This window comes from Eschrichtius robustus, chromosome 8 (assembly GCF_028021215.1).
Source record: "Eschrichtius robustus isolate mEscRob2 chromosome 8, mEscRob2.pri, whole genome shotgun sequence".
Lineage (NCBI taxonomy): Eukaryota > Metazoa > Chordata > Mammalia > Artiodactyla > Eschrichtiidae > Eschrichtius > Eschrichtius robustus.
The window spans coordinates 50,085,504-50,113,052 of record NC_090831.1 but is presented as its reverse complement, the minus strand read 5'-3'; the positions used below and the strand labels follow the sequence as shown (position 1 = coordinate 50,113,052).

The following is a 27,549-nucleotide window of genomic DNA, read 5'->3' as shown; positions in this document are numbered from 1 at the left end:
AATAATAGGGGTGAGAGTGGGCAACCTTGTCTTGTTCCTATCTTAGTGAAAATGGTTTCAGTTTTTCACCATTGAGGACAATGTTGGCTGTGGGTTTGTCATATATGGCCTTTATCATGTGGAGGAAAGTTCCCTCTATGCCTACTTTCTGGAGGGTTTTTATCATAAATGGGTGTTGAATTTTGTAGAAAGCTCTCTCTGCATCTATTGAGATGATCATATGCTTTTTCTCCTTCAATTTGTTAATATGGTGTATCACATTGATTGATTCGGGTATATTGAAGAATCCTTGCATTCCTGGGATAAACCCCACTTGATCATGGTGTATGATCCTTTTAATGTGCTGTTGGATTCTGTTTGCTAGTATTTTGTTGAGGATTTTTGCATCTATGTTCATCAGTGATATTGGCCTGTAGTTTTCTTTCTTTGTGACATCTTTGTCTGGTTTTGGTATCAGGGTGATGGTGGCCTCATAGAATGAGTTTGGGAGTGTCCCTGCCACTGCTGTATTTTGGAAGAGTTTGAGAAGGATAGTTGTTAGCTCTTCTCTAAATGTTTGATAGAATTCGCCTGGGAAGCCATCTGGTCCTGGGCTTTCGTTTGTTGGAAGATTTTTAATCACAGTTTCAATTTCAGTGCTTGTGATTGGTCTGTTCATATTTTCTGTTTCTTCCCCGTTCAGTCTCGGAAGGTTGTGCATTTCTAAGAATTTGTCCATTTCCTCCAGGTTGTCCATTTTATTGGCATAGAGTTGCTTGTAGTAATCCCTCATGATCCTTTGTATTTCTGCAGTGTCAGTTGTTACTTCTCCTTTTTCATTTCTAATTCTATTGATTTGAGTCTTCTCCCTTTTTCTCTTCATGAGTCTGGCTACTGGTTTATCAATTTTGTTCATCTTCTCAAAGAACCAGCTTTTAGTTTGATTGATCTTTGCTATTGTTTCCTTCATTTCTTTTTCATTTATTTCTGATCTGATCTTTATGATTTCTTTCCTTCTGCTAACTTTGGGGTTTTTTTGTTCTTCTTTCTCTAATTGTTTTAGGTGTAAGGTTAGACTGTTTATTTGAGATGTTTCTTGTTTCTTAAAGTAGGATTGTATTGCTATAAACTTCCCTCTTAGAACTGCTTTTGCTGGATCCCATAGGTTTTGGGTCGTCGTGTTTTCATTGTCATTTGTTTCTAGGTATTTTTTGATTTCCTCTTTGATTTCTTCAGTGATCTCTTGGTTATTATGTAGTGTATTGTTTAGCCTCCGTGTGTGTATTTTTTACAGGTTTTTTCCTGTAATTGATATCTAGTCTCATAGCGTTTTGGTTTCAAAAGATACTTGATACGATTTCAATTTTCTTCAATTTACCAAGGCTTGATTTGTGACCCAAGATATGATCTATCCTGGAAAATGTTCCATGAGCACGTGAGAAGAATGTGTATTCTGTTGTTTTTGGGTGGAATGCCCTATAAATATCAATTAAGTCCATCTTCTTTAATGTATCATTCAAAGCTTGTGTTTCCTTATTTATTTTCATTTTGGATGATCTGTCCATTGGTGAAAGTGGGGTGTTAAAGTCCCCTACTATGATTGTGTTACTGTCTCTTTCCCCTTTTATGGCTGTTAGTATTTGCCTTACGTATTGAGGTGCTCCTATGTTGGGTGCGTAAATATTTACAATTGTTATATCTTCTTCTTGGATCGGTCCCTTGATCATGATGTAGTGTCCTTCTTTGTCTCTTGTAATAGTCTGTATTTTAAAGTCTATTTTGTCTGATATGAGAATTGCTACTCCAGCTTTCTTTTGATTTCCATTTGCATGGAATATCTTTTTCCATCCCCTCACTTTCAGTCTGTATGTGTCCCTAGGTCTGAAGTGGGTCTCATGTAGACAGCATATATACGAGTCTTGTTTTTGTATCCATTCAGCCAGTCTATGTCTTTTGGTTGGAGCATTTAATCCATTTACATTTAAGGTAATTATCGATATGTATGTTCCTGTTACCATTTTCTTAATTGTTTTGGGTTTGTTATTGTAAGTCTTTTCCTTCTCTTGTGTTTCCTGCCTAGAGAAGTTCCTTTAGCATTTGTTGTAGAGCTGGTTTGTTGGTGCTGAATTCTCTTAGCTTTTGCTTGTCCGTAAAGGTTTTAAATTTCTCCATCAAATCTGAATGAAATCCTTGCTGGGTAGAGTAATCTTGGTTGTAGGTTTTTCTCCTTCATCACTTTAAATATGTCCTGCCACTCCCTTCTGGCTTGCAGAGTTTCTGCTGAAAGATCAGCTGTTAACCTTATGGGGATTCCCTTGTGTGTTATTTGTTGTTTTTCCCTTGCTGCTTTTAATATTTTTTCTTTGCATTTAATTTTTGATAGTTTGATTAATATGTGTCTTGGCGTGTTTCTCCTTGGATTTATCCTGTATGGAACTCTCTGTGCTTTCTGGACTTGATTAACTATTTCCTTTCCCATATTAGGGAAGTTTTCAACTATAATCTCTTCAAATATTTTCTCAGTCCCTTTCTTTTTCTCTTCTTCTTCTGGGACCCCTATAATTCAAATGTTGGTGCATTTAATGTTGTCCCAGATGTGTCTGAGACTGTCCTCAATTCTTTTCATTCCTTTTTCTTTATTCTGCTCTGCGGTAGTTATTTCCATTATTTTATCTTCCAGGTCACTTATCCGTTCTTCTGCCTCAGTTATTCTCCTGTTGATCCCTTCTAGAGAATTTTTAATTTCATTTATTCTGTTGTTCATCACTGTTTGTTTGCTCTTTAGTTCCTCTAGGTCCTTGTGAATCGTTTCTTGTATTTTCTCTATTCTATTTCCAAGATTTTGGATCATCTTTACTATCATTATTCTGAATTCTTTTTCAGGTAGACTGCCTATTTCCTCTTCATTTGTTAGGTCTGGTGGGTGTTTGCCTTGCTACTTCATCTGCTGTGTGTTTTTCTGTCTTCTCATTTTGCTTAACTTACTGTGTTTGGGGTCACCTTTTCACAGGCTGCAGGTTCGTAGTTCCCGTTGCTTTTGGTGTGTGTCCGCAGTGGCTAAGGTTGGTTCAGTGGGGTGTTTAGGCTTCCTGGTGGAGGGGACTAGTGCCTGTGTTCTGGTGGATGAGGCTGGATCTTGTCTTCCTGGTAGGCAGGTCTATGTCTGGTGGTGTGTTTTGGGGTGTCTGTGGCCTTATTATGATTTTAGGCAACCTCTGTGCTAATGGATGGGGTTGTGTTCCTGTCTTGCTTGTTGTTTGGCATAGGGTGTCCAGCACTGTAGCTTTCTGGTCTTTGAGTGGAGCTGGGTCTTGGCGCTGAGATGGAGATCTCTGGGAACTTTTCACCATTTGATATCATGCGGAGCTGGGAGGTCTCTTGTGGACCAGTTTCCTGATCTTGGCTCTCCCACCTCAGAGGCACAGCCCTGATCCCTGGCTGGAGCACCAAGAGCCTTTCATCCGCACAGCTCAGAATAAAAGGGAGAAAAAATAGAAAGAAAGAAAAGAAAAGGAAAGGAAAGAAAGAAGATAAAATAAATGAAATTAAAATAAAGTAAAATAAAATAAAGTTTTAAAAATAAAAAATAATTATTAAGAAAAAATTTTTAAAAAGTAAAAAACAAAAACGGACAGACAGAACCCTAGGACAAATGGTAAAAGCAACGCTATACAGACAAAATCAGACACAGAAGCATACACATACACACACACTAAAAGAGAAAAAGGGAAAAAATATATATATCTTTGCTGCCCTAAGTCCACCTCCTCAGTTTGGGATGATTCCTTGTCTATTCAGGTATTCCACATATGCAGGGTACATCAGGTTGATTGTGGAGATTTAATCCTCTGCTCCTGAGCCTGCTGGGAGAAATTTCCCTTTCTCTTCTTTGTTCGCATAGCTCTCGGGGTTCAGCTTTGGATTTGGACCCACCTATGCGTGTAGGTCGCCTGAGGGCCTCTGTTCTTCAGTCAAACAGGACAGGGTTAAAGAAGCAGCTGATTTGGGGGCTCTGGCTCACTCAGGCCGGGGGGAGGGAGGGGTACGGATGCAGGGCGAGCCTGTGGCGGCAGAGTCTGGAGTGACGTTGCACCAGCCTGAGGCACGCCGTGTGTTCTCCCGGGGAAGTTGTCCCTGGATCACGGGACCCTGGCAGTGGTGGGCTGCACAGGCTCCCGGGAGGGGAGGTGTGGATAGTGACCTGTGCTCGCACACAGGCTTCTTGGTGGCTGCAGCAGCAGCCTTAGCGTCTCATGCCCGTCTCTGGGGTCCACGCTGATAGCCGCGGCTCGCGCCCATCTCTGGAGCTCCTTTAAGTGGCGCTCTTAATCCCCTCTCCTCGAGCACCAGGAAACAAAGAGGCAAGAAAAAGTCTCTTGCCTCTTCAGCAGCTCCAGACCTTTTCCCGGACTCCCTCCCGGCTAGCTGTGGCGAACTAGCCCCCTTCAGGCTGTGTTCACGCAGCCAACCCAGTCCTCTCTCTGGGATCCGACCTCCAAAGCCCGAGCCTCAGCTCCCAGCCCCCGCCTGTCCCGGCGGGTGAGCAGACAAGCCTCTTGGGCTGGTGAGTGTTGGTCGGTAGCTATCCTCTGTGCGTTAATCTCTCCGCTTTGCCCTCCGCACCCCTGTTGCTGCACTCTCCTCCGTGGCTCCGGAGCTTCTCCCCTCGGCCACCTACAGTCTCCGCCGGCAAAGGGGCTTCCCAGTGTGTGGAAACCTTTCGTCCTTCACAGCTCCCTTCCACTGGTGCAGGTCCCATCCCTATTTTTTGTCTCTGTTTTTTATTTTTTGTTTTGCCCTACCCAGGTATGTGGGGAGTTTCTTGCCTTTTGGGAGGTCTGAGGTCTTCTGCCAGCGTTCAATAGTTGTTCTGTAGGAGTTGTTCCACATGTAGATGTATTTCTGATGTATTTGTGGGGAGGAAGGTGATCTCCGCATCTTACACTTCCACCATCTTGAAGCTCCTCCCAAGTTATAGACTTTGGAAAATACAGTTGCATACTTTTTAAAAAGCCAAGATTTGCCACAGTTAAAGGAGTCTGTCCAACAGTGGTTCACAGAATGGATTATGTTATTTATGCATCGCTCAAATCATTGAAAGCTTAGCTGGTATAAACCCTTATTACCAGGAGTTTGCCATGGAACTAGCAGCATATGCATCTGCTGGGAATTTGTTAGAAAGGCAAAATCTCAGAGCCCACCCAGACCTACTTAATCAGAGTCTGCACTCTCATCCAACATTAAAACTGAGGACTAGGCTAAACTACCAAAACATAGTACATCTTTGATTGTTAAAGAAGAAACATAGAGACAGAACAGTTTTGTTCCATTCTGTGAGTGCACTATCTGATATCTCAACTAAATTGACATTAGCATGCAAGAATGTTTGTGTGGTGTGTGTGTATGTGTGTGTTCATTATTTAGACTCAGTTTACTGTGATGTGGTCTACTTCAGACTTTGTAATTATTCTAATATTGGCCTTAAATTAGTAACTTTTGCTTCCATTTTAATTGGGGAGTTATAAACACTACCTTAGTGTATCCTTTGAACAGGTTGGTTGGAATTTTAAACAACAATCACTGATAAGATGTCTATGAAAGGCTAGTAAGACCTACCTTACTCTGTTTGAATCATTCTACCAAGACAGTGTTAGGTTAATACAACTGCTGTCACCTTTATAGTAGCCTATAAAATCTCCCACAACTACATGTCCTGTTAAATGTTAGGAATTTTTTTTAAGTAGTGGTAGAGATGGTGACTTCTAGGTTCAAAAAAGCCTCAGGTAGTTAAAAAAAAAGTTGTTTTCAGAATAGATTAATATGAATTAACTGTTTTACACTTGAACTAGACTAGGACTAATAATGTTTTATTTTAAATGATAAACTGGATGATAAAACAGCAACATAGTATTTAAAATATGTGATAACTATTATTTCCATGTAAATATCCTTTTGTCCAAAGCATCCAGTAAAGAAAAACTAGATAGATTTTTAGTGCAAAGACACAGGTAAAATTCAAATAAGACCAAAAATTATACATTTTATGTTACAACTTTAAATTTTGTATTGCAACCTTAAATTTTAAATTATAGGGATGTGATATAATTTTATACATATAATAGAGCACTTCCAATGTTAAAAAACTCAGTAGTATCCAGATCATATAGATGTAATCCTAAAAAAAAAAAAAAAATCTCAAAATAAGTGCAGGTTGTTTTATTAAAATAATAAGTTGTTTGTTTTCAATACAATGAGATTAGGAAAGTACAAAAAATGGTAGCTAATGTTAAATTTGAATTATTATTTCTTAAGGGATAATAAAATCTTGAAGATTAAACAGGTGTGTAATAAGAATTATTTTCTGCAAATTCTAATTACTTTGAAAATTATGCTGTAAATTGTCTTCTTTTCTGCCTTGAATTTCCTTCCCCACATAATTAGACATTTTCAAGAATCGAAACGCTTATTGTCTCTTAAGAACAAAAGCCATAGAAACTGCTAATTATATCACAGTTGAACATGTTTTTCTTCTTTGAAGAGATCCTATATTTCTGCCATTTTTGAGAACACTTTCTGATCAGGGAATGATAGAAATAAATGCTGAAGCTTTGCTAGTTTTGCCATCAAGATAATTAGTTTCTACCTATAATAACACTCATTAAAAAGTTGCCAAGGTCTGTGTCAAGTAAAAATTGACCTAAATACTTCCTGGTCCCTAAATCATTATTTTAAGAATCAGGCCACATTGTCATAGATAGTTCCTTTCCCTAGAATTCAAGGGCCTAACTACAGAGGAAAAGCCCCCAGTCAGTGCAGTCCTTGAAAAAGGGCTTGAGCTATTACCAAGTCCTAGGAAATGGGCAGATAGCAAGATGAAACTTTTTCCATTGCACTTACAAAATTGACTTTTTATTTCACAGAGTAAAAATTTTTTGTGTGATTACATATTCAGAAATATTTTGGCAAACTAAATTTTATGATTATATAAAATTGGCTTTTTTCTGGATACAACTGTTACTAGAATTCACAAATACCAGTTTTGCCATCTGTAGATTCTGAACTACTTTTCAGAGAGAAAAAAATTAAGTGGAAATTGAGTATACACCTGAATTTTAAGAGAATTTAAAAGAAATAAATTGGTATTACATATTTGCTTTTATTTTTGTGTTGCTTAAGTGGTTTTGTTCATTTGTTGGCAAGATTTCAATCTATCAATTTATCTTTGAATCATGTATAAAATATGTGGGTGAGATAATTGTATGAAACCTCTAAGAAATGTCTGAGAGCATAGACAAAGATAAAAAGGCTTTCAAGCCATTCAAGTCATCTGGAGCTATAGTATCACCAATAACAATATCAGACAAAAAGGAAAACTAGAAACAAATACATTTATGAGTATCCAGATATTCCAAATAAACACATGAAATCAATTCTAGTGTTACAAGGATGATTCAGTAAGTAGGAAACCTCTTAATTCATTACCTTAATATTTTAAAAATAAAATATATGTTACCTTTTTAAGGTTGAAAAATAAATCATATGACTTTTTCTGGCTAATTAAAATATGTTAGCTAAGAGTAGAAAAAAGTGTTCTTAACATGATAGGAAAGGATTGAACTGCAATTAGAGTTCTTAATGCATAGAAGAATACTGTTAATTTAGGGTAATATGTTATTATAATTATTTGAAAATAATAGGCCTTGTATTTTAGAGCACTTTTAGTTAGGTTTACAGTAAAATTGAATGAAAGGGATAGAGATTTTCTGCATAGCCCTACTCCCACACATGCTTAGCTTCCCCATTATCAACATCCCCCACCAGAGTGTACATTTGTTACAGTTGATGTACCTACACGGGTGCATCATTATCACCCAAAGTCTGTAGTTTATATTAGGGTTCACTCTTGGTGTTTGGACCAATGTATAATGACATGTATATACTTTGTATGATCTATTATAATATCATACAAAGTTTGTCAGTGTAGCCACTGTGAAGCCACTGACCCAAAAATCCTCTGTGCTCAACCTATTCATTCTTTTCTTCCCCTTAATCCCAGCAACCCCTGATCTTTTTACTGTCTCCGTAGTTTTGCCTTTTCCAGAATGTCATGTTGTTGAAATCACACCATACAGTGTGTAACCTTTTTCACATGGGCTTCTTTCACTTACTAATATGCATTTAAGTTTCCTCTGTGTCTTTTCATGGCTTGATAGGTTCATTTCTTTTTGGCTGTGAGTAATATTCCATTGTCTGGATTCACCTACTGAAGCACATTTTGGTTGCTTCCAAGTTTTAGCAACTTTGAATAAAGCTGCTATAAACATCATGGGCAGGTTTTTGTGTGGATATAACTTTTAACTCCTTTGGGTAAATACCAAGGAGCACAGTTGTTGGGCCATATGGTAAGAGTATGTTTAGTTTTGTAAAAACCACCAAACTGTCTTCCATAGTGGCTGTGTCATTTGGAATTCCCACCACCAATAAATGAGAGTTCCCACTGCTCCAAATCCTTGCCAGCATTTAGTATTGTCAGTGTTCTGGATTTTGGCCATTCTAATAGATGCGTAGTGGTATCTCGTTTTAATTTGCATTTTCCTAATGACATGTGATGTGGAGATCTTTCTGTGCTTATTTGCCTTCTGCATATCTTCTTTAGTGAGATGTCTGTTAAAGTCTTTGGCCCATTTTTTAATTCAGTTGTTTGTTTTCTTATTGAATTGTAAGAGTTCTTTGTCTATCTTTGATAACAGTCTTTTATCAGATGTCTTTTGCAAATATTTTCTCATAATCTGAGACTTGTATTCTCATTCTCTTTATATAAATGTTTTTCAAAAGATGTATTTATTTCTATGAAATGTCTCTTAAACGTACATCATTCCCCTTATTTTAAATGTTACCAAATGAGTGAGATATGACTGCAGATTGGAGGAAGAGTTGAAAGGAGTTACTGCTATGTTTTTCTTCCTTCTAAGAGAATTTAAATCACTCCTGTACTATATCTCTTTGGTGTGGGTTTTTCTTTTTTTTTTTTTAGCCCCTTGCTCAAGCACTGAAACTTTTAAAAAATAAATCACATTCACTTAAATGCACTTTTTCATCTCGTTTAATAAAGTAGAGTAAGTACACTGTGTAAAAAAATGTGATGATCTTTCTGGCAAAGGGAAGAAAAACGTGCTCTAATTTAAAATGAGGTGAGTTAGGAAATACCATGTTTCTTGAACCTCTACCAGTTTTCTCTTTACAGGAAAGTTTTAGTGTGAAGTCATCGATTAAGTAAGATCATACAAATTACTTTTTATCATGGAGCAATGACTTTTCTAAACAGAAAGTTTTATTTTCTTTGGATGTAGGAAATGAAAGTGTGCTGCCTTGGTTTTCCTCATCCAGGTTCAAAATTTATTTTTAGTTTGTATTGTATGAAAAATATTGTAATTACTTTATGAACATGGACTCTATTGATAGCATGATTTTGTTTTTAGAGAGCAGCGGTTACATTATACATATTCCGTTTATTGTTGACCTGTCCTGTAATGACAAAATATTTTTTTAAATTGTCTTTTTCCCAAACCTTTTCAATTTTATAGAAATCCATTGGGAAAAAAATCTGTATTGAGTCCTTAAGGTTTAAATATAATCAAAATCAATATCCAAATTATTACCTCAAGAGTATGTGCATTATATGTGTGTATATATGCATGTATAACCATTATGAGGTAATGAAAAATTCTTCTATGAAATTATTTCCTTCATGAAATTCCTCTGATTTTCTCAAATAACAAATCGTCTAGTCTGTTCATACAGTAGTTTATACTTAACATAATTTAAAAACATAATGTAAATGATAAAAGGACAGTTTATGATGATGGATGGGTATGAACTTATTTGTTTAGAACCTAATACAAGGAATCACTTGTAAATATTTCAGCTTCCTGCATTTAAGAAGTAATAAATAGTCCAAAATTATAGAAATGCCTACAAATATTATAGTTGAGGTAACTGTATAAAATCTAAATTATTATATCAAAATATTTCTAATCTATATTTATCATGATAAAACACAGACCTATAAATCATTATACATTGTATCTGTAAATGAAAGGACATCATTATACAACTCTCAAAATCTGCAGTGGAAAAGGTCAATCTAATACACAATGAGTAAAGCACATAATTATATCATTCCCATATTTAAATATTGAAGAACTCTTCTTTTACAAGCAATTAATAAAAAAGACCACATACTTACAAGATCAGAGAGTGGAAATAGACCACATTTTAGTAGATAAGTATCAAATCGTAAGTAATGATGACAGATAGTCATATGAACTCATGATAGATCCATTTGGTTTAAATTAGATTAATATTCCAATCACTCTCCTTAAAACCTACTTTGTGCTCAACACTATGTTTCTGTAATTTGAGAAATTCACCAAAATAGAGAAATGATTGTAAGATATACATGATAGAAATAAATCAATAAGCAGGCAGAAAGACACAACCAAAATACAGCAATATGTATTTTCTTTAAAAAAAAATCACAGACTAAATATTTATTACCAATTTACTTTCCAAACATAGTTTTACAGCATGTAGGCAATTACAATATGAAAAAGTTCCTATTTGAATACAAGAAGTTAAAAACCATAATATTTAAGTAAAAAGAACATAACGTGCTATCTAGATATAGAAAATCAACCATACATTGAAGACTTTATCAGATCAAATTTGCTTCTCTATGAAAATCTAAGTAATGTTTGGAGCTCAGACTCAGTTATATTGTTCAAATTTCTCGATTTTGCTGCAGTTTGAATGTAAGAGTAAGCCATAAAGATAAGTATTAGTAAAGAAAAAAAGTAAATGTTTTTATTCACCACCTATAATAATAATTTACAGGCTGTATTTTCTTAATTTGTCTTAATCCTTATACGTGCCTTAGCTCACCTTAGCCGAAAGTTAGTAAAAACATACTATTTTTTTGTTTCAGGAGGCACAGAAGTATTTTTAAATTATTTTTCTATGAAAAATTTCAAATACACGTAAGCTGAAAGAATTTGACAGTGATTTGTATTTGTCCTCAATCTATATTCTACACATTTGTAATCTTCTATAATTTATCACATAACTATCCATCCATTCCTCTTCATCCATCAACCATCTTTTTTTATGAATTCAAAGTAGATCTCAGACACCATCACACCATTCTTATATGATTAACAATGATATGAGCTCAATATTTGTGTATTTTTTCTATTCAGATGAAATTTATATACAATGAAATGCACTAATCTTAAGTGTAGTACTCATTGAGTTGTGGCAAATGATATACTCCTGTACCCCAAATGCCAATCAAGGTCAGAAACACCTCAGGAAGTTTTCTCCTGCCCTTTCCTAATTGTTCCCTACACCCTTGTTCCCAGAGGAATCCACTGTTCTGAATTTTCCATAATAGATTACTCTTGCCTATTCTAGAAACTCACATAAATGGAATTATACAATAGATGCTCCTTTGTTTAAATGTTTTTGAAATTCATCCATGTCATTGCATCTATCAGTAATTTGTTTCTTTTTATTTCTGAGAAGTATTTAACTGTATGGCTACACCACATTGTGTTATCTGTTCTCCTGTTGATACACACCTCAGCTTAAAAAAGCTGCTGTAGCCATTCTTATTCAAGTATGGTTGTGGGCATAAGCTTTCAGGTCTCTCAATTAAATAGCAATTAGTGGAATGGCTGGTTCATAGGGTAGATATATGTTTGGTTTGATAAGAAACTGCCAGACCAATTTATATTCCAACCAAAACTGTATGAAGGAGAATGTTAAACAATAGATTGGGAGAGGAGGAGTCAAGATGGCGGTGTGGGAAGACACGGAGTTAGGGTCTCCCCACAACCAAGGTGCCTGCTGGCCACGGTTGGGGGACTCTGACACCCAAGGAGACGGGAGGAACACCAGTAGGACGTAGGGGGACTGAGGGGTGGAGGAGAAGTGGAGGCCAGACAGGATCGGCGCCCCTGAGGCTGGGGAAATCAGGAGAGGCAGGTGGGAGGGGCCCTGCGGGAGGAGCGGGAGAGGAACGGAGGGTGATTGCCCCACCCACTCGGACCCGAAGAGCCTGCTGAGCTCCCAGGCCAGTCCCCTGCCCTCCAAGGTCCCCTCCAGACCGCGTGGGTCCTTGAGGGCATAGGAGGGAGGCTGGGGAGATCAGGAGAGGTAAGTGGGAAGAGCGGGAGAGGAGTGGAGGGCGATTACCCCACCCACTCAAGCCCAGGAAGCCTGCTGGGCTCCTAGGTGGCTTGCAGGATCTTGGTTCACAAGCCTGGGGTTGGGCCAAAGCTCCTGTGGTGGGAGCTCCAAGTCCAAAGCACTGGACTAACAGAGAACCTCAGACCCCAAGGGATATTCATTGGAGTGAGGTCTCACAGAGTTCCTCGTCTCAGCACCAAGACCCAGCTCTGCCCAATAGCCTACAAACCCCAGTGTTGGACGCCTCAGGCCAAACAACCAGTAAGACAGGAACACAATCCCACTCATAAAAAAAATTAAAAAATAAAAATAAGACTGCAAAAAAATATGTCACAAATGAAGGAGCAAGGTAAAAACCTACAAGACCAAATAAATGAAGAGGAAATAGGGAATCTACCAGAAAAAGAATTCAGAGTTATGATAGTAAAGATGATCCAGAATCTCGGAAATAGAATGGAGGCACAGATTGAGGAAATACAAGAAATGTTTAACAAGATCTAGAAGAACTAAAGAACAAACAGAGATGAACAACACAGTAACCGAAATGAAAAATACACTAGAAGGAATCAATAACAGAATAACTGAGGCAGAAGAATGAATAAGTGAGCTGGAAGACAAAATGGTGGAAATAACTGCTGAGGAGCAGAATAAAGAAAAAAGAATGAAAAGAATTGAAGACAATCTCAGAGACCTCTGGGACAACACTAAACGCACCAACATTCGAGTTATAGGGGGTCCCAGAAGAAGAAGAGAAAAAGAAAGGGTCTGAGAAAATATTTGAAGAGATTATAGTTGAAAACTTACCTAACACAGGAAAGGAAATAGTCAATCAAGTCCAGAAAGCACAGAGAGTTCCATACAGGATAAACCCTAGGAAAAACACACCAAGACATATATTAATCAAATTATCAAAAATTAAATTCAAAGAAAAAATACTAAAAGCAGCAAGGGAAAAACAAAAAATAACATACAAAGGAATCCCCATAAGGTTATCAGCTGATTTTTCAGCGGAAACTCTGCAGGCCAGAAGGGAATGGCAAGATATATTTAAAGTGATGAAAAAGAAAAACCTACAACCAAGATTACCCAGGAAGGATGTCATTCAGATTCGGTGGAGAAGTCAAAAGCTTTTCAAACAAGCAAGAGCTAAGAGAATTCACCACCACCAAACCAGCTTTACAACAAATGCTAAAGAAACTTCTCTAGGCAGGAAACACAAGAGAAGAAAAAGACCCACAAAAACAATCTCAAAACAATTAAAATGGTAATAGGAACATACATATCAATAATAACCTTGAATGTAAATGGATTAAATGCCCCAACCAAAAGACACAGACTGGCTGAATGCACACAAAAACAATACCTATATATATGCTGTCTACAAGAGACCCACTTCAAACCTAGGGACACATACAGACTGAAAGTGAAGGGATGGAAAAATATACTCCATGCAGATGGAAATCAAAAGAAAGCTGGAGTAGCAATACTCGTATCAGATAAAATAGACTTTAAAATAAAGGCTGGGGCCTTCCCTGGTGGCGCAGTGGTTGAGAATCTGCCTGCCAATGCAGGGGACATGGGTTCGAGCCCTGGTCTGGGAAGATCCCACATGCCGCGGAGCGACTAGGCCCGTGAGCCACAATTGCTGAGCCTGTGCGTCTGGAGCCTGTGCTCCGCAACCAGAGAGGCCACGATAGAGGCCCACGCACCGCGATGAAGAGTGGCCCCCTCTCGCCGCAACTGGAGAAAGCCCTCGCACAGAAACGAAGACCCAACACAGCCATAAATAAATAAAGAGAACTTTAAAAAAAAATAAAGACTGTTACAACAGATAAGGAGGGACACTACATAATGATCAAAGGATCAATCCAAGAAGAAGATATAACAGTTATAAATGTTTATGCACCCAACATAGGAGTACCTCAATACATAAGGCAAATGCTAACAGCCATAAAAGGGGACATTGACAGTAACACAGTCATAGTAGGGGACTTTACACCCCACTTACACTAATGGACAGATCCTCCAAAGAGAAAATAAATAAGGAAACACAAGCTTTAAATAACACAATAGATCAGATAGATCTAATTGATATTTATAGAACAGTCCACCCAAAAGTGGCAGAATACACTTTCTTCTCAAGTGCATATGGAACATTCTCCAGGATAGATCACATCTTGGGTCACAAATCAGGCCTCAGAAAATTTAAGAAAATTGAAATCATATCAAGCATCTTTTCTGAGCACAACTCTATGAGATTGAAAATCAGTTACAGGAAAAAAACTGTAAAAAACACAAATACATGGAGGCTAAACAGTTCACTACTAAATAACCAAGAGATCACTGAAGAAATCAAAGAAGAAACAAGAAATACATAGAAACAAATGACAATGCAAACACGACAACCCAAAACCTATGGGCCACAGCAAAAGCAATTCTACGAGGGAAGTTTATAGCGATACAATATCACCTCAAGAAACAAGAAAAATCTCAAATAAACAATCTAACCCTACACTTAAAACAACTAGAGAAGGAAGAACAAAGAAAACCCAAAGTCAGTAGAAGGAAAGGAATCATAAAGATCATAAAGATCAGAGCAGAAATAAATGAAATAGAAATGAAGAAAACAATAGTAAAGATCAGTAAAACTAAAAGATGGTTCCTTGAGAAGATAAACAAAATTGATAAACCCTTAGCCAGACTCATCAAGAAAAAAAGGGAGAGGATGCAAATCAATAAAATTAGAAATGAAAAAGGAGAAATCACAACTGACACTGCAGAAATACAGAGGATTATAAGAGACTACTGCAAACATCTATACGCCAATACAATGGACAACCACGAAGAAATGGACAAATTCTTGGAAAGATACTACAACTTTCCAAGACTGATCCAGCAAGAATTAGAAAATATAAACAGACCTCTCACAAGTAATGAAATTGAAACTGTAATTAAAAATCTTCCAACAAACAAAAGCCCAGGACCAGATGGCTTCACAGGTGAATTCTACCAAACATTTAGAGAAGAGCTGACACCCATCCTTCTCAAACTCTTCCAAAAAATTGCAGAGGGAGAAACACTCCCAAATTCATTGTACAAAGCCACCATCACCCTGATACCAAAACCAGAAAAAGATATCACAAAAAAAGAAAATTATAGACCAGTATCACTGATGAACATAGATGCAAAAATCCTGAACAAAATACTAGCAAACAGGGGCTTCCCTGGTGGCGCAGTGGTTGAGAAACTGCCTGCTAATGCAGGGGACATGGGTTCGAGCCCTGGTCTGGGAAGATTCCCACATGCAGTGGAACAACTAGGCCTGTGAGCCACAACTACTGAGCCTACGCGTCTGGAGCCTGTGCTCTGCAACAACAGAGGCCACGATAGTGAGAGGCCCATGCACCGCGATGAAGAGTGGCCCCCGCTTGCTGCAACTAGAGAAAGCCCTAGCACAGAAACAAAGACCCAACATAGCAATCAATCAATCAATCAATCAATAAATCTTTAAAAAAAAAATACTAGCAAACAGAATCCAGCAACACATTTAAAGTATCATACATCATGATCAAGTGGGATTTATCCCAGGGATGTAAGGATTCTTCAATATATGCAAATCAATCAATGTGATACACCACATTAACAAATTAAGAAAGTAAAACCATATGATTATCTCCATAGTTGCAGAAAAAGCTTTTGACAATATTAAACACCCATTTATGATAAAAACTCTCCAGAAAATGGGCATAGAGGGAACCTACCTCAACACAATAAAGGCCATATATGACAAACCCACAGCAAGCATCACACTCAGTGGTGAAAAACTGAAAGCATTTCCACTAATCAGGAACAAGACAAGGATATCCACTCTCGCCACTCTTATTCAGCATAGTTTTGGAAGTCCTAGCCACAGCAATCAGAGAAGAAAAAGGAAAAGAATATAAATTGGAAAAGAAGAAATAAAATTGTCACTGTTTGCCAATGACATGATACTATACATAGAAAATCCAAACATGCCACCAGAAAACTACTAGAACTAATAAGTGAATTTGCTAAGGTTGCAGGATACAAGATTAATGCACAGAAATGTCTGGCATTCCTATACACCAACAATGAAAAATCAGAAAGAGAAATTAAGGAAACACTCCCATTTACCATTGCAACAAAAAGAATAAAATACCTAGGAATAAACCCACCTAAGGAGGCGAAAGGCTTGTACTCAGAACACTATAAAACACTGATGAAAGAAATCAAAGATGACATAAACAGATGGAGAAATATACCATGTTCTGGATTGGAAGAATCAATATGGTGAAAATGACTATACTATGCAAAGCAATCTACAGATTCAGTGCAATCCCTGTCAAACTACCAATGGCATCCTTCACAGAATTAGAACCAAAAAGTTCACAATTCTTAGGAAACAGAAGACCCCGAACAGCCAAAGCAATCTTGAGAAAGAAAACCAGAGTTGGAGGAATCAGGCTCCCCGACTTCAAACTATACCACAAAGCTACAGTAATCAAGACAGTATGGTACTGGCACAAAAACAGAAATATAGATCAATGGTACAGGATAGAATGCCCAGAGATAAACCCATGCACATATGGGCACCTAACTTATGACAAAGGAGAAAAGAATATGTGATGGAGAAAAGACAGCCTCTTCTATAAGTGGTGCTGGGAAAACTGGACAGCTACATGTAAAAGAATGAAATTAGAACACTACCTACACCATACACAAAACTGAAGTCCAAATGGATTAATGACTTAAATGTAACACCAGATACCATAAAACTCTTAGAGGAAAACATAGGAAAAACACTCTTTGACATAAACCACAGCAAGATCTTTTTTGACCCACCTCCTAGAGGAATGGAAATAAAAACAAAAATAAACAAATGGTACTTAATTAAACTTACAAGCTTTTGCACAGCAAAGGAAACCATAAACAAGACCAAAAAAGAACCCTCAGAATGGGAGAAAATATTTGCAAATGAAACAGCAGACAAAGGATTAATCTCCAAAATATACAAACAACTCGTGGAGCTCAATATCAAAAAAACAAATAATCCAGTTAAAAAATGAGCAGAAGACCTAAATAGACATTTCACCAAGGAAGACATACATATGGCCAAGAGGCACATGAAAAGATGCTCAACATCACTAATTATGAGAGAAATGCAAATCAAAACTACAGTGAGGTATCACCTCACGCCGGTCAGAATGGCCATTATCAAAAAATCTAGAAACAATAAATGCTGGAAAGGGTGCGGTGAAAAGGGAAACTTCCTACACTGTTGGTGGGATTGTAAGTTGATACAGCCACTATGGAGAATAGTATGGAGTTTCCTTAAAAAATAAAAATAGAACTACCATATGATCCACCTATCCCACTACTGGGCACATACCCTGAGAAAATCATAATTCAGAAAGAGACATGTACCACAATGTTCATTGCAGCACTATTTACAATAGCCAGGACATGGAACCAACCTAAATGTCCATCGACAGATGAATGGATAAAGAAGATGTGGCTCATATATACAATGGAATGTTACTCAGCCATAAAGAGAAACGAAACTGAGTTATTTGTAGTGAGGTGGATGGACCTAGAGTCTGTCATACAGAGTGAAGTAGGTCAGAAAGAGAAAAACAAATACGGTACGCTAACGCATATATATGGAATCCAAAAAAAAAAAAAAATGGTACTGATGAACGTAGTTGCAGGGCAGGAATAAAGAGGTAGACATAGAGAATGGACTTGAGGACATGGGGTGGATGGGCAAAGCTGGGGCGAAGTGAGAGTAGCGTCAACATAGATAACACTACCGAATGTAAGATAGTTGGCTGATGGGAAGCAGCAGCATAGCACAGGGAGACGGGCCCGGTGCTTTGCGATGACCTAGAGGAGTGGGATAGGGAGGAGGGGAAGGAGGCTCAAGAGGGAGGGGATATGGGGACATGTGTATGCATATGGCTGATTCGCTTTGTTGTGTAGCATCAACTAACACAGTATTGTGAAGCAATTATACTCCAATAAAGATCTATTAAAAATTAAAAAACAAAACAAAACAGTGGATTGGTGTAAACAAACTGAATGTTGATGAAGTCACTTTTGGCATTATGTAGAAGAAAAAATGTAGGAAGGTAAGACTGATAGCAAGAAACTCAGAAAGCTATTAAAGTGTGGGAAAACTTTAAGGACCTAAACTAAGACATGAATAAAAAAAAAAATGTGTTCAGTTGAGTTTAAGTTAGTTAGAATTTAAAGGGTAATGTACTATCTTAAGAAGCAGAGAGGATTTGAAGATGAATGACAAAGCCCTGCCTCAAAAGAACTTTGTGAAGAAACATCCTATATCGTAAAGAATAATTTAGGGCAGATGAGACGGTATAACTACTTTAATTGAAGTCTAAACAAAATACTGTGGAAACCCAGAAGACAAATTTCCACTGGAAGAATATAAAGAAAGTACTTTTGGAAAATACTAGAAAAGGATCTTGAAAATTTGGCATGATTCTTCATAGAGAATTTGCATGAAAGAGTGAAAGTTCTGAGAGTCCAGAGTGATAAGAGAGGAGGATACAGAGGGAAATGCAATGGGAGGTGAGCCTAGAATTATACAGGGGGGGCACTGGATAGTGAAGACCTTGAATGCCTTTTAAAGGAGTCTGAAGTGGTAGAAAGCATCAAGGTTTTCCACTAATTTTTTATTAAAGTTAAAAGCTGATCTCTTTATTAAAATAGTAAATAATAATCAAATAGTGTGTGTATATGCAACCTAGAGACATATTACAAAAATTACAAAATACATAGATATAAATATTTGATGCTGTTTGATACAGTAAAAAAACTCAGCTCTTGTTCACATCCTAGCTTTGCCAGTTTCTAGTTTGCATTTTGAGCATTTGTTGAGTCTTAATGTCAGAGTTTCTTTCTGGGGTGAGTGTGGCTTAAAATAATGTATAAGAAGGACAAGGAAGGGGCAAAATAAATAGTACTTTTTATTTTCACTTACCATTTGTGCTCATCTTCCATTCTAATCAGCCCTTCTCTCTTTCCTGGCATGATTAATTTTGAACCTTTCTTCGGGTTAAACTATCCCAAGGGCTGTTCATAGTTTCCCAGCCAGCTAAGCATCAAAAGTTTTTCCAGGCCTGTTCCTTGGCAGCCAGAGGTTTTTCTATTCCACAGCCAAAAATGATATATCCATTATGCTTAGGCTGTTAGCTAAGAATGCGAGATGACCTTATGCTGCATTCCCTGCATTCCCAATGTGCTGGAAGTTCCCATTCATGGTCTTCTGATTCTTCGGGGCCTTTTTTCCCCCTTATGTTGCATCAAAGCTGAAAGGGGAAGAAACTAGTCACTATGGCTGCTATCCTGGTGCACTGGCCTTCATCTGGTGAGGATTTTTCCGCATCAGCAACTTGTAAGTATTTTGAAGTCTAAGGCTGTGATATTGGAAATATTTTTTTTAATTGTAAAAATGAAGTTATACGATTTACATAATTTACAATTGGTCTTTGTTCTTCTCAGTTGTCTTTAACAGGTTTATAGCTTTCTTATCAGCTGGCTTCTGATTCAGCTTGCTTTCATTAGCAATCTAAGTTTCTGTTACGATTAACTTTTTTTTTCCCCCCTTTTTTTTTTTTTTTTGGTGGCACCACGCAGCTTGCAGGATATTAGTTCCCTGACCAGGGATCGAACCCGGGCCCCCAGCAGTAGAAGCATGGAGTTTTAGCCACTGGACCGCCAGGGAATTCCCACCATTAACTTTTAAACATATATTTACATAGGATATTTCTCAAAGTTTTATAAACAGTGTTCTAAAATAATAACAGCTAACAATTTAGAAGCCCTGTGATACAGTGGTATAGATAGGGAGGGAGGGAGATGTTAGATAGATAGATAGACAGACAGACATATATGTATATGTAGGTGTAGATGTATATATATTTTCTAATGTAATTCTCCCAGCACCCCTCAGAGGCATGTGCTCTGACAGATAAAGAAACTGAGGCTAGTTGACGTTAATTCATTTTTTGAAGTTAAAAGTCTAGTGACTGGGAGAAGCCTCGTTTCTATCCAGTTCTCTTTGACTCCTATCACAGAACAGTTTTTATATATGTACAATGAAGTAAGAATTTGTTTATTTTTATGTTGTTAATTCAAGGTATATATTTAGTAAGGATTTTCCTTCCTACATAGTCATAATGTCAGTGAAATCACCTTTTAAGTGTGAAGAGAACAAGAGTGTATATGTTTTTTTGTGAACTATGTGAATTTTCACGCTTTCCTGTCCTCTCATAGATGGTGTCAGGATTGATTCACAGAGTTAGATAATTAGGGCTGTTCTTCTGCAGTGGGTTTTTTTCCCTTCTGGTCTGGTCTGGAACCCTCTAACATGCTTTTACAAGAGGATTGTCTGAATGTTTCACGGTGTGAAACTAACTATTCCTCTTAAAGTTGCACAAGAGAGTTTATAATCATTAATTCCAACCTCTATCCAGATGAACTATCTGTAATTTATGTCCTAGAAAACCAATATATGTCCTACCTTTTAAATTCATAGGTACTCCAAAAGCCTTAATTAATCATCCAGTAGATTTGATTCATTTTCAGAAAAAAATATTTCTACAATTTTAGTTGGATGTTCTTGTTCTTTGGGGATTGTCAGTGGAAGGGAGAAGTCCAGTCAAATGCTGGTCAGAATTTTGCCATACTAGCAAATCCGATTGATCCTAATGCTGAGAGCAGCAAAATGTGTTCATTATTTAAATAAGCTCAAGCTGCCAAGTGAATCATAAAGGCAGCCATATGTCTCGGGGCAAGATGTCATTTTCATTAAGTGTGAGATTGCACCTGAAGGACAGTTTAATTTGCAGGTGCTAAAAATATTTCGACAGAGTCGTACTGTTACAAGTAGCAGGTGGTGCCCAAACGTGAATTTGGCAAGAAATGCCATCTGTGGGATGAGGTGTAGAAGAATGTGAAGGGGGTGGTAACAGAGATAAAGGGGGAAAGAAAAGAAGTGTATTTACTTACCATTTATTGCTATTATCATGATTAAAGATTCCATGCTTCACATAATAGCATTGGCCCAAGAGTATTAAATATGATTATTTGTTCAGCTTCTACCCTGTGCTCAGGGACATTGCAAAAGTAGCACAGTACCTGTAAAGACAGAGTTTCTTCCCCGAAGGCCTACCATTTAAGCTATCCAGATGAGAGAATATTTCCAACTCTATTTACCCTTTGTAGTGCTTACATTGCAGTTGTGTACTGGCAAGATAAATGCACTTTGATTTTGCTTAAATGGATTTTGCCCTTTTCTTTTGATGTTCAGCTTTTAATACACATCCACATCAACTTCCTGCTTCACATTGCAAGAAATATATTCAAATTGTACAAGCTCAAAGATTTTGTTAAATCATTGTCGCTTGGGATTTTGTGAACTTTACAGAGTAGAGAACTGTACAGAGTTGCAATGTGGAGAGGTATCTAGGGGCATTGTAACTGTTTACATTATTAAAAAATCTGTAAATATGTGTCTGTTAGTTTCAATGGACTTGAGCCATATTGAAATCAGGAATTTGTGTCTGAGGACTGGAAATAGACAATCTCTGATTTAATGGGTTATAGAACACAAATTTTAAAAGAAAAAAACTAGTGGGTTTGGGTTTTTCATTTCTGCTTGCCATTTGCTGGGAGTAACTGGAAGTAGAATAACTTCCTTTGTGAATACCATGAATTTTCTTAGATTCCTAAGGAGAACTAATAAAGTAGGTCAATCTGAATGAATTTTGGTAAAACTTCCATGTGGAGTTTTTGATCACACAGCAAGTTTATTGAATTGCTTTAAGTTTCTCAGGACAGTGGTAATCTCTGACCCGTAACATATGCATTGATCTTAGCTTCATAAAATGGACAGACATGCTTTCTGATATTTTAATCCTATTGATGAAATCTAATTTTGAAAAATTACAAACAGATAATCTTTTTTTACTGCATTAATTACCTAATACAAAAGGATGCAATCAGAAAAAGAAAGCTTCTTCCAAGTTCAAAGAACATTTATAACATTTCAGAAGAACATTTTGAAAACCCACTATTGCATAATAACTCTTAGAAATAGTTGCAATTTAAAGAAGCATGTCTAAGCATTTCTTTAACCAGGAACCTTTGTTAAAGCTATGCTGAGTTCTATTCATCCCCAAAGCTTCACTAAACTATGTCAAAAAGCAAGAAAATGTGATTCTTTAAAAAAAAAAAAACTTACACATTTTAGTTCAGCAAATTCATTCATTTATTAATTAATTCATTCATTTATTTAGGAGTGATGTTCTGTTTCAGAAATTATACTTATACTGGAAGAACTAGGAAAATATAGAGAGACCAGCTTACAAGAATAGAGGGGAAAGAAAACAAATTATTAAATAGAGTTTTATGGATTCTGATTGAGGAATATGCACCAGGTGCCAGGGAACAGTTTGTATATTAAAAGGTGGTAGACCATACAAGGTGGTTTGGAGAAGGTGAGGCCAGAAGCAGGGAAAACATTGAATGTGGCTGCCAGGAGAGAAGAGATAAGGGCCTACATTCGGGGAGCTGCAGTGAGATAGATTCAAAATAAATTTTTAGTATATATAGAAGCTGAAGGTAAGAGAGGGAGAAATATAGGACAAATGCTTATCATAACAAATATGAAGATGAACATAATAGAAAAAGAATTAAGTGATATAGAAGAGGTAGAAGCAAACTTTCCTCCATGTTCTGTGAGATAAATGCCTGTGAAGATGGTAGATGTGTTGTCTTCTAGAATGATATGCAGGTTCACTAAGGGGCTAAAGAAGGGAAACTGTGGTCAGTTCTACTGGAAGGTAAGTTGAGGTTAGTTCGTGGATGATGTGGATTGCCCTTAGTTTATTTTCTATATCAGAGACAGTGTGAATAATGAAACTGACAAGGTTTCCCACTTTCCTCTTGTGCTAGAAAGTTCTGAACCAAAACTGTGGTCCGTCTTAAGCAGGTGTATTGATGAATGTAGTATCTCCTTTTAGCCCTGTTACTGGCCCAGAGTAATATCAGCCCTATTGCCCTTTCTGCTTGCCACATCTTAATTTATGCTACTTTGTCATATCCTATGACACTTGAAATCTGTTCTGGAAAATATGTGGTGTAAATGCATTTGTATTTCTTTCTGTAGCACTGCATGGATGATGGCTTAGAAGAAATAGATAATACATGTGGAAGACCAGTTAGATGATTCCAAAAATATAACTGTTAAGTGAAAAGAACAAGAATTGTGCTGGCAAATTTAAGACTGTAAAACAGGGAGAAGAAGTGAAAACAATAGCAGGAATAAGTTTGATAATAGATTTAGAGTAGAGAACAGAAGTCCTGCAGGAGATGGGGGCAATGTAAGGTAAAAACACATTTTATATCTAGGTGCCACTCTTGACATTAACCAAAATGGAACGGGAAGAGCAGAAACAGTTTTTAAGGAAAAGTTGACAAGTTCTTTGCTAAGCATGACGAATTAAAGTTGCAGTAAAATTTCTAAGTAGAAAATTTTAGCCAAAATTTTGAAGTGCAGAATTGGATGCAGGAAGAAAAGAAAGGTTTATATAGTTTGGTGATACTTCAAGCGTTATAAGTGAATAAATCCCCAAAGAAAAAAACTTTAAAAATAAAGAAAATTAAGAATATTAAAATAATGGAAGCAATACCAGGAGATAACTTTATTTATAGGAGTAGAAAGAAATAAAAGTGCCCCCACAAAATTTAAGGAATGTCTATATTTAGGGATTTAGGAAAAGAGAGTCCTAAAGGAAATTATGAAGATTTGATTATTAACAATTCAGGCTCAGACACAAAAAAGCCACAAACCAGAGAAGCAGTAAAAATTTGGGGGAAGATCTGAATATTTCATTGTGTCAACGGCTAAAGACAAAGGAAGATGAGTACCAATTTGCTGATTTGGTGGTTTCTGTTGTTCTCATTAAGGACACTACCAATGGTGAAAGTTGCCAAAATCTATAGACAGCAGAGTTGAGAAGCAAGTGGTAACTGGGGCAGGGAGTATATGTACTCTCCAAGAAGTTCTATGGCTTAATGGGTGCAAAAAGCCATAATAGATTCCATGGAGTGTCCGTGGAAGTTTTCTGGTTTTCTTTTTCTTTCTCAGGATAAAAAGACTTAAAAGATTGACCATTCAACAAAAGATTGCCTTCTTCCCTTCATTTTACAGCTCCCCAGTTGCTAGATTTCTTCCTGCTTTTCATCACTTTTCTCAGGGCTCCATTCTATCCTCTTTTATCTTTTTATTCTATACCCTCCTAATCACCCCATTGACTTTACTTTTAAATAGCTTCAACTGTAGGCCTCTTTTCTTTTCTAAGCTCTTTTTTTAAAAAATTTTTGCATTTTATTTTACTTTTTTTTTATACAGCAGGTCCTTATTAGTGATCACTTTTGTACACATCACTGTATACCTGTCAATCGCAATCGCCCAGTTCATCACACCACCACCCCACACCCACCGCCGCTTTCCCCCCTTGGTGTCCATATGTTTGTTCTCTACATCTGTGTCTCAATTTCTGCCCTGCAAACCCATTCATCTGTACCATTTTTCTAGGTTCCACATATATGCATTAATATACAATACTTGTTTTTCTCTTTCTGACTTACTTCACTCTGTATGACAGTCTCTAGATTCATCCACGTCTCTACAAATGACCCAATTTCATTCCTTTTCATGGCTGAGTAATATTCCATTGTATATATGTACCACATCTTCTTTATCCATTCGTCTGTCAATGGGCATTTAGGTTGCTTCCATGACCTGGCTATTGTAAATAGTGCTGCAGTGAACGTTGGGGTGCATGTGTCTTTTTGAATTATGGTTTTCTCAGGGTATATGCCCAGTAGTGGGATGGCTGGGTCGTATGGTAGTTCTATTTTTAGTTTTTTAAGGAACCTCCATACTATTCTCCGTAGTGGCTGTATCAATTTACATTCCCACCAACAGTGCAAGAGGGTTCCCTTTTCTCCACACCCTCTCCAGCATTTGTTGTTTGTAGATTTTCTGATGATGCCCATTCTAACTGGTGTGAGGTGATACCTCATTGTAGTTTTGATTTGCATTTCTCTAATAATTAGTGATGTTGAGCAGCTCTGCATGTGCTTCTTGGCCATCTGTATGTATGTCTTCTTTGGAGAAATGTCTATTTAGGTCTTCTGCCCATTTTTGGATTGGGTTGTTTGTATTTTTAATATTGAGCTGCATGAGCTCTTTATATATTTTGGAGATTAATCCTTTGTCCATTGATTCCTTTGCAAATATTTTCTCCCATTCTGAGGGTTGTCTTTTTGTGTTGTTTATGGTTTCCTTTGCTGTACAAAAGCTTTTAAGTTTCATTAGGTTCCATTTGTTTATTTTTGTTTTTATTATCATTACTCTAGGAGGTGGGTCAAAAAAGATCTTGCTGTGATTTATGTAAAAGAGTGTTCTTCCTGTGTTTTCCTCCAAGAGTTTTATAGTGTATGGTCTTACATTTAGGTCTCTAATCCATCTTGAGTTTACTTTTGTGTATGGTGTTAGGGAGTGTTCTTATTTCATTCTTTTACATGTAGCTGTCCAGTTTTCCCAGCACCACTTATTGAAGAGACTGTCTTTTCTCCATTGTATATCCTTGCCTCCTTTGTCATAGATTAGTTGACCATAGGTGCGTGGGTTTATCTCTGGGCTTTCTATCTTGTTCCATATATCTATGTTTCTGTTTTTGTGTCAGTACCACATTGTCTTGATTACTGCAGCTTTGTAGTACAGTCTGAAGTCAGGGAGTCTGATTCCTCCGGCTCCGTTTTTTTCCCTCAAGACTGCTTTGGCTATTCGGGGTCTTTTGTATCTCCGTACAAATTTTAAGATTTTTTGTTCTACTTCCGTAAAAAATGCCATTGGTAATTTGATAGGGATTGCATTGAATCTGTAGATAGCTTTGGGTAGTATAGTCATTTTTACAATATTGATTTTTCCAATCCAAGAACATGGTATATCTCTCCATCTGTTGGTATCATCTTGAACTTCTTTCATCAGTGTCTTATAGTTTTCTGCATACAGGTCTTTTGTCTCCTTAGGTAGATTTTTTCCTAGGTATTTTATTCTTTTTGTTGCAATGGTAAATGGGATTGTTTCCTTAATTTCTCTTTCAGGTTTTTCATCATTAGTGTATAGTAATGCAAGAGACTTCTGTGCATTAATTTTGTATCCTGAAACTTTACCAAATTCATTGATTAGCTCTAATAGTTTTCTGGTGGTGTCTTTAGGATTCTCTATGTATAGTATCATGTCATCTGCAAACAGTGACAGTTTTACTTCTTCACTTCCAAAACTATGTTGAATAATAGTGGTGAGAGTGGACATCCTTGTCTTGTTCCTGATCTTAGGGGAAATGGTTTCAGTTTTTCACCATTGAGAATAATGTTTGCTGTGGGTTTGTTGTATATGGCCTTTATTATGTTGAGGTAGTTTCCCTCTATGCCCACTTTCCGGAGAGTTTTTATCATAAATGGGTGTTGAATTTTGTCAGAAGCTTTTTCTGCATCTATTGAGATGATCATATGCTTTTTATTCTTCCATTTGTTAATATGGTTTATCACATTGATTGATTTACGTATATTGAAGAATCCTTGCATCCCTGGGATAAATCCCACTTGATCATGGTGTATGATCCTTTTAATGTGTTGTTGGATTCTGTGTGCTAGTATTTTGTTGAGGATTTTGGCATCTATATTCATCAGTGATATTGGTCTGTAATTTTCTTTTTTTGTAGTATCTTTGTCTGGTTTTGGTATCAGGGTGATGGTGGCCTCATAGAATGAGTTTGGGAGTGTTCCTTCCTCCACATTTTTTTGGAGGAGTTTGAGAGGGATGGGTGTTAGCTCTTCTCTAAATGTTTGAAAGAATTCACCTGTGAAGCCATCTGGTCCTGGACTTTTGTTTGTTGGAAGATTTTTAATCACAGGTATAGGAAGGCTATACCTTTCTAAGAATTTGTCCATTTCTTCCAGGTTGTCCGTTTTATTGGCATAGAGTTGGTTGTAGTAGTCTCTTATGATGCTTTGTATTTCTGCCATGTCTGTTGTAACTTCTCCTTTTTCATTTCTAATTTTATTGATGTGAGTCCTCTCCCTCTTTTTCTTGATGAGTCTGACTAATGGTTTATCAATTTTGTTTATCTTCTCAGAAAACCAGCTTTTAGTTTTATTGATCTTTGCTATTGTTTTCTTTGTTTCTATTTCATTTATTTCTGCTCT

The 27,549-nt window shown here is 37.0% G+C and overlaps 1 protein-coding gene and 1 long non-coding RNA gene across 3 annotated transcripts in view; one reads left to right on the top strand and one right to left on the bottom strand.

Moving 5' to 3' along the window:
* Positions 1–19,429, bottom strand: part of LOC137768834 (uncharacterized) — a 35,971-nt gene extending 16,542 nt beyond the window's left edge. Inside the window, exons 1-2 of the long non-coding RNA XR_011074818.1 lie at positions 19,247–19,429; positions 13,030–13,095 (exon numbers count right to left, since the gene is read on the bottom strand). This is a non-coding gene — a long non-coding RNA (uncharacterized lncRNA). The remainder of the gene's footprint in view (positions 1–13,029; positions 13,096–19,246) is intronic.
* SEMA3A (semaphorin 3A) overlaps positions 1–27,549 on the top strand; it is a 490,617-nt gene that overhangs the window by 404,050 nt on the left and 59,018 nt on the right. The gene's annotated exons all lie outside the window — the stretch shown is intronic.